The sequence below is a fragment of the Vanacampus margaritifer genome, chromosome 5 (genome assembly GCF_051991255.1).
Source record: "Vanacampus margaritifer isolate UIUO_Vmar chromosome 5, RoL_Vmar_1.0, whole genome shotgun sequence".
Taxonomy (NCBI): domain Eukaryota; kingdom Metazoa; phylum Chordata; class Actinopteri; order Syngnathiformes; family Syngnathidae; genus Vanacampus; species Vanacampus margaritifer.
This window is the reverse complement of record NC_135436.1, coordinates 5,919,254-5,931,637: the sequence shown is the minus strand read 5'-3', so window position 1 is coordinate 5,931,637 and position 12,384 is coordinate 5,919,254.

Here is a 12,384-nt window from a genome sequence, read left to right as displayed (position 1 = left end):
ACTGATAAACTCGATCAACTACAGGCATTCATTTCGTCCTTAGAGACAGGAATAAAATCTAGAGCAGTGATTTTTAAATTAAAAGGTAATCTTTTGAGGTAAAAACAATCTTGAACTTGTAAGGTTCTTACTTGGGCTTCACTCCATGCATGTATTGAAGAGGAATACATTTATTTGTCCTCTTTGCGTGTTCCAAAAATATCAAGACAGATTTAATGTAAGAAAAAACACCTTTGCAAGATGATTTATTTAAAAAACAGAGATCTCTGGGCATCGTGACAGACTCCAAACATCACGTAACAGGTGGAATTTCAGAGTGCCGAATGTGTCTCTTCCGCGTGGAAAATGGCTTCTTATAGTTAAACAGACCGCCTCTCTTTCATTTGTAGACAAAAGATACTCTCTGGGTACTTTTCCGTGAGCGATGGCGCAAACAGAGTCAGGGGTGTGTGTTCGAAGCAGATTCTGTTATCAAGGACTAAATGTGCTTTCGCACAGAACACTGAGAAGGAATTTTTTAGACCAAACAATATGTTCCAGCTTAAGGTCAAATTATACTGAGTTCAACACTACCTCACATCTACAAAACATTTCGACATAGTCAATATAAAGAATTAAAATGTTAATAATGTATAACAATGGTTAATATATGAAATAAAGAATTTAAATGTTAATAATATCTAACAGTATCCAAATTCACAAGGCTGGGTCCTCCCATTTTTCTTTTTCTTTTTTTAAAAACTTTATTTGAACAATAAACAGTATACAAGATAATGTGAGGGAATTAAATATAAACATTGTATACAACAATGGATATAGAAGCTGACAAACAAAGCAAAAGCAGTATAAAATTATAGAAATGAATTATAAAGTTTACGGTAATTGTATGTTTTAGTGTAGGTAATGATGAAAAATTACTTTTTATGAATACAAAAAACCTCAATGAAGAATGTGCATGAATTTGGACATATACAATTTTGCTAGTATAATAAAAAGGTTTATCAAATAAAATTGTGCGTAGACAGTCTTATCATGTTCAAATATACCAGGGATAGGGAACCCTGGTCCTTGAGAGCCATTGTCCTACCTGTTTTCCATGTCTCTCTCCTCAAACACAGCTGACTCAACTGATCAGCTAATCAGCAAGCTCTGTAGAAGTCGGATAACGATCTTGTTCATCAATCAGGTGTGTTGATGGAGGGAGACATGGAAAAAAGGCAGGACAGCGGTTCTCGAGGACCAGGGTTCCCTACCACTGAAATATACCAAATAATACATGATGTTTCCAAAATGGGCTGGGTTCTCCCAAGGCCTAATTTGTCAGACGCATGACGCGACTCGACAGCACGCACTGATATGAATCAATCAATGCGCTATATTGACAGTCAATTCATATGTTCTGTGTGTGCTAGATGGTGCAAAGGGGACTGCCTGGGGTGGAGGAAAATGGAGAAAAAGAGGAAATAGGGGGAGAAAGCGAAAATGAAAAAGAAAAAGAGAAAAATGCAGTTACAGTGTTTCCTTAATTTTCACGGGTGTTACATTCCACGCCTACCAACGATTAATGAATTTTTGTCAAGCTTAGGATGTAAAAAAAAAAAACATTTTGGTGGTTGAGTTACACATCTACTGAGCCATAACAATTCCACCACACAGTTCTAAAAACTTGTTAATTTAGTAAAGATAAGAAAAATAGCTGCATAAATTACCATCTCCTTTTGTCTGGTCAAACAGATTACATTGGGCTTAAAAGTGACGTTGGATCTAGAACGGGGGTCAGCAATGTCCAGTCCGTGGGCCATTTTGGCCAGCTGCCAATTATATCTTGCCCACCAGATTGATTAATAATGCCTGATAGTGATAATAAAGGATTATCTATCTCTTGTTACAAAGGACAGTCCAGTACTCCTTAGAGGAGAGGTGGGTAATTTGTGCCAAGGGGAAAGTAGTTCCACCCCTGTTATTTAGAAAACCATAGAAGAAGTTGGTCATGTGACCACATATTTTTAAAGGGACATCCATTTCACTCATCCGGTAAAAAAGGGAGACACATGGCTTGAGAGGGAAGCACATATTAGTTTAAAAAAAAATGTTTTGCCCTATAAAGTAAAATTTATATGGTTAAGGTTTTTTGATGGCTGTTTGAACAATTATAGACAACTTTGAAAACAGTTCACACATGTTTTAGTGCTTTAGTAAGCTGCATCATTAGACTATACGGTTAGCATGACGCTGGCTCAAAACAGCTCGGTTTTTCAAAATTTGGGCCAAAGGACCTGGGTTAAGTTGTTCCAATGGCACAACTTCCCCTAAATTATCATTATTTAGTCTATTGTAACGAATACTGTCAGTCACCCTCAATTTATTTTTTTTGTTCTCCCTTCCTCAAACATTTCACTCTTGGAAATATGTGCGAGGTGAAACCTGGGGAGTTGAGACGTCTTCTGCCGCTGTTCCTGTTATCTTCTCTTTTTTTTCATCTGTCTGGCCAGAAAAGACAAAAATGACTTCCCACGTGGCATTCTTTTGTCTAAGAAAAGACTAAGTGTCTCGGACTTGGCGATCGTGCTTGTAGGCAGTGTAAAGAAGCCGGCACGCGTCTGCACGGTCAGACGGACACATTCCTTTTGTTTGTTGATCGGACACGCGCAAGTCCAGTGCGTTCCGCCGCACCTGCTCTCCGACTTCCCATCGTGGCAAGAGCGGGTCCAACAGCTAATCTCCCTCGGGGCGCAGACACGCAGCGAATTTCGGCTTCAGGTGATTGGTCAGCTCAAACGCGGATCTACCCGCACGCCGAGAGGACAACTCCGGCTGGAGCCAAACGCACCTGAGCCGAGCTGTGTCGCGCGCGTCCGACTGCTGAACAATTTTCATAATTTTTATTTTTGCCTTGTTTTTTTTGTTGGAGCAGTTTTTTTTCTTTCCTCTTTCTTCTTTCTTCAACCGAACGTCCCTCCGGCCGCTCGACCCACCTCTCTCCAGTAAGTTGCGTCTCATGACCAATTTGACATATCGCTGGTGCAACTTCCATTTCAAACATCTCACAGATTTGGCAAGTCAAACCTTTTCTTTCTACCTCGTTAAATTGTTCCTTTCTTGTTTCCATTAGTTCACTTTTATTTTTATTTTTTTCCCCGTATGATTGTTAGGTAGACAGTATTGTGATTCTGTATGTGTGACCGTAGTGAATAAATGCATGTTTTAAAAAAAATCAAGTTCAGTCTCAGTCGTGCTTGTGTCCGAGTGGATTAGTAATTATTTTAGTAACACAAAGAACCACAAACTTTGAATGTGGCGACTTCAGATTATGAATAAATAAACGAGAATTTGGATTTTATTCGTTGTGTTTCTCCAAACTGGAAGTAAACAGAACGTGGTGCCCCTATAAGCAGTTGGGGAAATTACGACTTCCTCAAGCGCTGATCAAATTACTAATTCGTCCAAAAGACAACATGAATTATCACTACACTATATTATATGGAAAACGACTTCCGGATGGCTTTGAAGAAATTCTGGTCCACCATCCGGCATCTCAGGAGAGGAAAGCAGTGCACCATTAACACTGTGTATAGTGGAGATGGGGTGCTGCTGACCTCGACTCGGGACGTCGTGAGTCGGTGGGGAGAATACTTCGAAGGCTTCCTCAATTCCACCGACACGCTTTCCTTTGAGGAAGCAGAGTATGGGGACTCTGAGGTGGGCTCTCCTAATTCTGGGGTCGAAGTCACTGAGTTGGTTGAAAAGCTCCGGTGGCAAGGCCCCGGGGGTGGATGAGATCCGCCCAGAGTTCCTAAATGCTCTGGATGTTGTGGGGCTCTCGTGCTTGACACGCCTCTACAATGTCGCGTGGGCATCGGGGACAATGCCTCTGGAGAGGTGCTGGAGAGTAGGGTCCATCGGGAAGTCAAATCTCTGATTCAGGAGGAGCAGTGTGGTTTTCGCCCTGGTCGTGTAACAGTGGACCAGCTCTACACCCTCAGCAGGGTCCTTGAGGGTGCATGGGAGTTCGCCCAACCAGTCTTCATGTGTTTTGTGAATTTGGAGAAGGCGTTCGACCGTGTCCCTCGGGGAGTCTTGTGGAGAGTGCTTCGGGAGTTCGGGGTACCGAGCCCCCTGATACGGCATGTTCGGTCCCTGTATGACAGTGTCAGAGTTTGGTCCGTATTGCCGGCAGTAAGTTGGATTCATTCTCAGTCAGGGTTGGACTCCGCCAAGGCTGCCCTTTGTCACCGATTATGTTAATAACTTTTATGGACAGAATTTCTAGGTGCAGCCGAAGCGTTGAGGGGTTCCGGTTTGGTGGCCTCATTATTGCATCTCTGCTTTTTGCAGATGATGTGGTGCTGTTGGCTTCATCAAGCCGTGATCTCCAACTCTCAATGGAGCGGTTCGCAGCCGAGTGTGAAGTGGTTGGGAAGAAGATCAGCACCTCCAAATCTGAGACCATGGTCTTCAGTGGGGAAAGAGTGGCATGCCCCCTCCGGGTCGGGGATGAGATCCTGCCCCAAGTAGGTGAGTTCAAGTATCTTGGGGTCTTGTTCACGAGTAAGGGCAGGATGGAGCGAGAGATCGACAGGCAGCTCGGTGCAGAGTCTGCAGTAATGCGGACTCTGTATCGGTCCGTTATGGTGAAGAAAAAGCTGAGTCGAAAGGCGAAGCTCTCGATTTACCGGTCGGGTAAATCGACCCAGGACACGCTGGAGAGACTATGTCTCTCGGCTGGCCTTGGAGCGCTTTGGGATCCCGCTGGATGAGCTGGTTGAAGTGGCTGGGAAGAGGGAAGTCTTGGTTTCCCTCCTAAAGCTGCTGCCCCCGCGACCCGATCCTGGATAAGCGGTAGTAAATTGATGTATGTATGGATGGATTGATACTCTATATTACTTTATTGTATTTTATTGTTGTAAACTGTATTCTTACATTTCATCACTAAAAGTATGTGCCATTCTAAATATTTTACCAAAATTCATGATGACAACAGTTACAAAAGGAAGACAGACAGGGTTTCAACTCCTCTTGAGGAGTTGGAAAGAGCAGCGACTGAGGGGATGATCACATGTCAGGTTGGAAAGGAGATACAAATCTGCAGATTGGCCATAAAAAATACAGGGATAAGGGAAAAATAGGCTCCAGCTCTCCCTCCAGACCACTCACCAAGTGACAAATCTGGTTGTTCTGCTCACTTGGGTAATGTGTCTTCAGAAGTTATTTTTCCCTTGCCAAAATCCACAGAAAGAAAGAACAGAATTGTTCAAAAAAAAGAAAGAAAGTGAAAACAAGAATTGTGACGGAGAAGGCTCACAAAGAAAGAAAAGATTAAAATGCTGGAAAACAGGAAAAGAAAAAGAACGACAGAAGAAAAGGCCTCTGAAACCTGCAAATCAAAGTTTTGTATTGAATTTGTCTTTTTTTTTTAAATATATTATTGCTTGTTAGATTAAAATGATAATTTTTTTAACTTCAGTTATCAATGGCACAATTTACTAGGGATGTAACGATATCCAAACATCACGATACGATATTATCACGATCTAAAGCTCACGATCCGGTAAATATCACGATATTGTGGGAGGTTGGCGATATTACAAAAAGGTCACAATATTGTAAAAAAAATTAGCTGATACTAAAAAAAAGCACAGTATTGTGCTTTTGTACATAACACAATGGATATAAACTCTCTACAATCGCTAATAACACTTAATATTGAGGCGCTTACATGCTAATGCACGCGTACATTGAGTTCCTCCACATATTGACTCGGTTCACAAGCATATTATGTTCCCCTCCCTCTGACAATTAGTGTGGATTTTAAACATAGAAAGGCCAAAACATCCCTAATGAAAATTAAACTGCAACTTACATTGAAAACAAATACATCAATAAATAAAAGAATGCATCAAAAGTGAAACAAAGATGGGATGAATGCGTCAACACTCCACATAAAACAAAAGACAGCCGTACTTGTGAAATATACCTGGTCCATTTTTCCCATTTAAAAAAAAAACACAGGTTGTAATCTTAATGCAAAAGTAATTCTTTCCATTTTGTTTATTTTGTAAACAATGTCAATCCATTCCTCTATTGTAGGTCTTTCTATCCTTAACCACCTCCTTGTAATGGCCTTCCTACAGGCAGCACTGTGAATCTGAAATAAGTATTTATAAGATAAGATAAGATACACCTTTATTTATTCCACAGTGGAGAAGTTCACAGCAGCAATACACATCATCACACATCATATATAAATAATATGTATCGCAAAAAATACTTATGTAGCTTATAGTTAAATAAAAACTGAGAAGCACAGCAGTGGAAATAGATGGCATCATCATCACATTTGTTAAATTTGAAATTAAAACATCACACCACACTCCATCAATGGTCTACCGAGAGTACAACTGATTGTAAAGTCTAACAGCAGCGGGTAGGAAGGACCTTCGGTACCTTTCCTTGTTACAGCGTGGGTGAAGAAGCATAGCACTAATGGTGCTCTCCAAGGCAGTCCAACAGTCCCGCACAAGGGGTGGGAGGCGTCAGATGACAGCTTTGTCACCATTCTCCTGTTGCCTACCACCTCTACCGTTTCGAGACTGGAGCCCAGAACACAGTCCGCCTTCTTCACCAATTTGTTCAGTCGCTTTATCATCTAAAGAAAAGTTCCCTAGTGGCAAAGTCCCCAAGTACAGAGAAACAAAGATTGTAGCAAAACCTGGTCGGTCTTCTTCCAAAAAGGCAGCAGTACTGAGCCAAGTCCAAAATATGTGAAAATGGTTTGCTGCATTTGCCTCAGTGCAACCGCACTCTCTCCAACATGCAGATGTATTAGCATCGTGTCTTTGTTCATCAGTCTCTTATCCCCCAGCGCTGCCTGAATCGGAAATTCATCCATCATGGCTCCCTCAATGTTTTTCCATCTGGCTCTACAGTATATCTAGGGTTACATCAGAATATTAACGGCCTCAGTTGGGCTGCAATATAATAATCCTTTAAACATGGGAGTGCGACTTGTGTTACGGTCACGGAGTGGAGGACCCAAATGCAGGAAGGTAGGAGAGCCACGGCAGGGATGCTGGTAACTTAGTTTTAATCAAGAACAATGAAACACAAGATCACGCCCGAGGGCGGATAAAACAGCGAGTAGTGTGGGATACGGAGTAGATTCACAGAGAAACGCTACTAGTCAAAGCACTCGTGGTGTCCACAGCACCTGGAAAGATTGCACCTGGAAAGATTGCACCTGGAAAGATTGCACCTGGAAAGATTGCACCTGGAAAGATTGCACCTGGAATGGTAGCAGAATCATAACGTCAGGTCTGGTGAGTAGCGTCACGGAGTAATAGCCCGACACTCCTCGCTGTTTTTTGCCAGGTTTTTATCTTGGCCTGATGAGCTAATGGGCAGCAGGTGTGTTTGGCGGGATCCGCCCTCCAGCTGTTTCCCCAGCAACTGCAAGGGAAAACAGAAACAGCTGACCCCAATCATGACAACTTGCCCCGATCCTTTGCCAATTGCAAATTCTTAAATGTGATTCTTGGTATACGCCCCTCCCAAATATATCTCGATATGATCTTATCCCACTCTTGGAATTGTTGATCGGATATTTGAGTATAAGGCACTGAAAAATTTATAACAGCCTAGGCAAAATACACATCTTAATCAATTCAATCCGTGACCCAAAATTAAGAAATGGCACAAACTTCCATCTCCTTATATCATCTCTAATTCTGTTATTCAGTGGGACATAATTGAGTGAGAATAATTTTGATAAGTCCATAGGTATGTTTACTCCCAGATCATGGAATCAGCCTCCTATTTCAGTTTGTACCGCTTTCTAACCTTTTCTGAAAGACTATGCGAAAAAATTTAGAATTTGTGTTTTAGAAACATTTAATTTATACCTTGAAAAAGAGCCATATTGTTCCAAGATAGAAAATAACTGTTTCAAAGATTGTTCTGGGCTGGACAACTTCAGCAACATATCATCTCCGAACAAAGAAATATTTTGTTCCCCTCCCTTCAAATTTATTCCTTTAATTTCATTATTCTGAATAATCCACCGGCTAGGAGGATTCGATGAAGATTACAAATAAGAGGCGACTAATCGGACATCCTTGCCTTGTTCTGTGTTCCAATAAGAAAGTTCCTGAAATCCCAACATTAATCTTAATTCTCGCCCTCGGTCTGTTATACAGGGCTCGTATAGTTTTAATAAACAAATTATGAAAACCAAATTTCTTACTTGAAATTAATTTTTGCAGTCTGTACCCTCCGCTCTTTCACAGGTACCCCATCATTTCACCTGATTCGCAGCAAAACCTTGATTTTCATAAAGTCATTTCGGTTCCTGAAGTCTGTAAAACAGCAAACCTCTCTTTGTAGTTCCCCGCCATCGCTCCTGGTTTCCCGGCCACCCTCTTGTGCGCCACGTGAATCTCATTATGCACTCCAAAAGAGACTCAGAATGTTTTATGACAGTCACAGGAAATCTTCTTTTCGCCATGTTTCCAGTCGCCTTCTGCGCCGATCCATATAGCACCGTGCCGTCTGGATAATAAACTCACAATCGTGCTGGGAATAGTGTTTGGAATCATATCTTCTCCTTTAGCACCGACTTGGCTTCGTCATATTCTCTTTGTCGTTTCAGCACGTCCGGTGCATAGTCATGATCCAAATGTATCCACTTGTCCTGCCATTGAAAGCCACGCTTCTGCCAGGTCAGCCATAGTACTTCCTCCTTCATCCTGTAGCTTGGCATTTTAACCACAATCAATCTCGGCGAGGCACCGGAAGGCGGCTTCGGCATCAAGGCTCAGTGTGCTCTCTCCACCCGCAGTACAAACGAGTTCAGAAGTTCCAGTCCCTCTTGTAGCAAACGTTCCACGTAGTCCACCATCAACATTGAATTCTCTTCGTTTCCCTCCTTCACCCCATGAATTCTTATATTCTTTCTCCTCAAGCGGCTCTCCAAGTCCGTCAGCTGTTCGTCCAAATGAATCTGCAGCTTTAGCAACTCTGCTACGGTCTCCTCCGTGACTTGTATCCACGTTTCCGCGGCGTCAATCCGCCCTTCAGCTTCTTTGATCCTTGTATTTGTTTTGTTCATTTCCTCTCAAATTTCTTTTAGCTTCTGACCGCTATCCTTTCGGAACACTCTCAATTCTTTCAATGTCCCTCTGCTTGTCATCGTCATTGTCGGCGGAATGCGCGGCCATGTCCTCCATTGTGCTGGGCCGGGACTTTCGATTTGCTCCGTCCTCTTTAGATAAGTTGGACTGCATTAATTTATTTGTCTTCGATTTGGGCATTTTAGTGAAACCCACCAACGCAAATCAACTTGTACTCAAAATTTTAAAACTATTCGAGTCGTAGTGGGGAATTTTGCATCGAGTCGTCGCAAGCTCACTTACCTACCCATTGCTTCGCCTGCCCAACCGGAAGTCCACCACTTTTTTTTTTCTAAAGATATATTTCTCAAATAGTTTATTGAAGATCCAACATGATTGCTCCCAGCGATACACAACTTCCTAAACTATATGAACATATTTTAGTCGGAGGCATTCCTGTAATACCATTGCGTAAAAATAAGTAAAAATTTGCACTACTTGCCCCACTCTCCCCTACTTCCAAAGAGCCATCCACATCCTCTGAGGGACACTGGTGAAAGTGTTCTCAGAGTAGCAACTGTGTCGAAAATGCTCAGCCACGATGAGGATGGGATTCAAATCCATGCATCTAGAACAGAATGTATTAGCAGTCCATCACCTTAACCGCTCAGTCACCTCATCTGCATCTAGTTGCTCAAATAGAGCCCATTGGGGTTTAAACGTCCGGGCCCTAAGCCAAAATTGGCATGATGGCTGCGAGATAACATTGCACCCTTGAGTGGCTTTTATTTATTTTTTCCCAATTCTTAATTTTACTCTCTTCCAAGTGTAAATATTACTCTAAAACTGAATCTATTTGGTCCCACTCTAAATAGAGTCAAATTTACTCTACAGAATTTACTATGTAGGTCTGCCATTAGTCTTTGTATTTAAAGTTCCTTGCTATCATCATGTTCTTGTTTTGCTGCAACATAATGAGCCGCTATGTTGAAATTTAGTTTGGCGATGTTACGTTGAAGCACTTCATTTCCGGGTTTGTGTTACACAGCCATTCAGGTGCCTGTATTCAAAATACAGGAACTGGATCGGCTGCATAACCACAAGACAATTTGAAACAGAGCGCTGGCTGGATGATAGAGCTTCTTCTGCGCCACAAAAAATCTGCCCGTAAAGGTTATTAGAAGAAATGATAACAAAGGACGATCCAGTACTCCGTACTTCAAAAAGCGCCACCCACATCCTATGAGGGACACCGGGGAAAGTATTCTCAGAGTAACAGCAGTGTCGAAAATGTTAAGCCACAATACAGTAAGAACAGGTTTTGAACCCATGCGTGTAGAATACGATGGATTAGCAGTTTATCGCCTTAAACACTGAGTCACCTTAACTATATCTGGCTACTTAAATCGAGTCAATTTTGGTTATAATTGACGGGTAGAACGGAGGTCACCAACATCCGGGCCATGGGCCTAAATTGGACCATTGCCAATTATATCAGGCTCGTGAGATGAAACCTCCTCTGTGGTTTTCCACTACACCAGCTGCCTAGCTTTTGGAAACTCAGCATCCTTCTGCCAATATACTCACGATCTCTCCTCTGGACATGTCCAAACCATCTCAGTCTGGCGTCTCTGACTTTATCCCCAAAGCCTCTAATATGTGCTGTCCCTCTGATGTACTCATTCCTGATTCTATCCATCCTGGTCACTCCCAAAGTGAACCTCAGCATCTTCATCTCTGCCACCTCCAGCTCTGCCTCCTGTCTTTTCCTCAGTGGCACTGTCTCCAGACCAAACAACATCGCTGGTCTCACCACAGTTTTACAAACCTTTCCTTTCATGTTAGCTGAAACTCTTCTATCACACATCACACCTAACACTTTTCTCCACCCGTTTCAGCCTGCCTGCACACGCTTCTTCACTACCTTTCCACTCTCTCCATTGCTCTGAACTGTTGACCCTAAATACTTAAACTCCTCCACCTTCTTGGTCTCTTCTCCCTGTAACCTCACTCTTCCAACCTCACTCTCCCATTCACACACAGATACTTTGTCTTGGTACTACTAACCTTCATTCCCCTCTTTTCCAGGGCAAACCTCCACGCCTCAAGCTTCTCCTCCACCTGTTCCCTGCTCTCACTACAGATCACAATGTCATCTGCAAACATCATAGTCATGGAGATTCCTGTCTAACCTCATCTGTCATCCTGTCCATTACCATAGCGAACAAGAAGGGGCTCAGAGCTGATCCCTGATGTTTTCCCACTTCCACTTTGAACTCCTCCGTCACACCTACAGCACACCTCACCACTGTCTTTCAGTCCTCATACATGTCCTGCACCACAGACTTTGAAGACATTTAACATTTTCAATTTATATTTTTATTGTTTATGAATTTACTTAGAAGTATATAGATGCCATATAAACTGTGTAGTGAAAAGAAGATCAACTATGATAATGTTGTTGTGAAATATATTGGAACTTTTACTCCCTTCCAGTTCTCATGAAGATAAGAAAGAATGTGGAAGTTCTCATGGAGATAAAATGTGTGTCTGAAAGGGAGTCAAGTTCTCATGCTATTACTCATTAAGTCGTAAAAACTGAAGGTCCAAGATCATTACCTGCCTACATCATATATCCGGGATGATAGGAGAACTGGAGTAAACATGACGGTATATCACATATCTGCTTATTATAATTACTAACCCTTTGTCCAGCCTGAGAGGGGGAGTATGCTTTTTTCAAGTATAAAGCAACTGTGTGTTTTCATATTCGGACACACTCGAGGCTTAACATTACCTTTGAATGTAAGCATTTTCTCCTGTGTCTTTAAGAGCTCCTAAATAAATCTTTGCAAAGAAAGCTTCTTCATAAGATCTCAATGCAATTATTTTGAACACGCAAAGATTACACTTAATATAGTAATCAAATAATACCTTCAACTTCCTCATACAAAACCACAGTTCCTCTCTGGGCACCCTGTCATAACCTTTCTCCAGATCTACAAAGACACAATGCAGCTTCTTCTGACCTTCTCTGTATTTCTCTATCAACATCCTCAAAGCAAATACTGAATCAGTGGTATTCTTTTTTGGCATGAAACCATATTGCTACTCACAAATGTTCACCTCTCCCCTCATTCTAGCTTCCACTACTCTTTCCCAAAGCTTCATTATGTGGCTCATCAGCTTTATTCTTCTGTTAGTTGCCACAGCACTGCACAATAGTCATGGTATTTAAATGTCCTTGCTATTATCATGTAAATGTCCACATAACAATGTG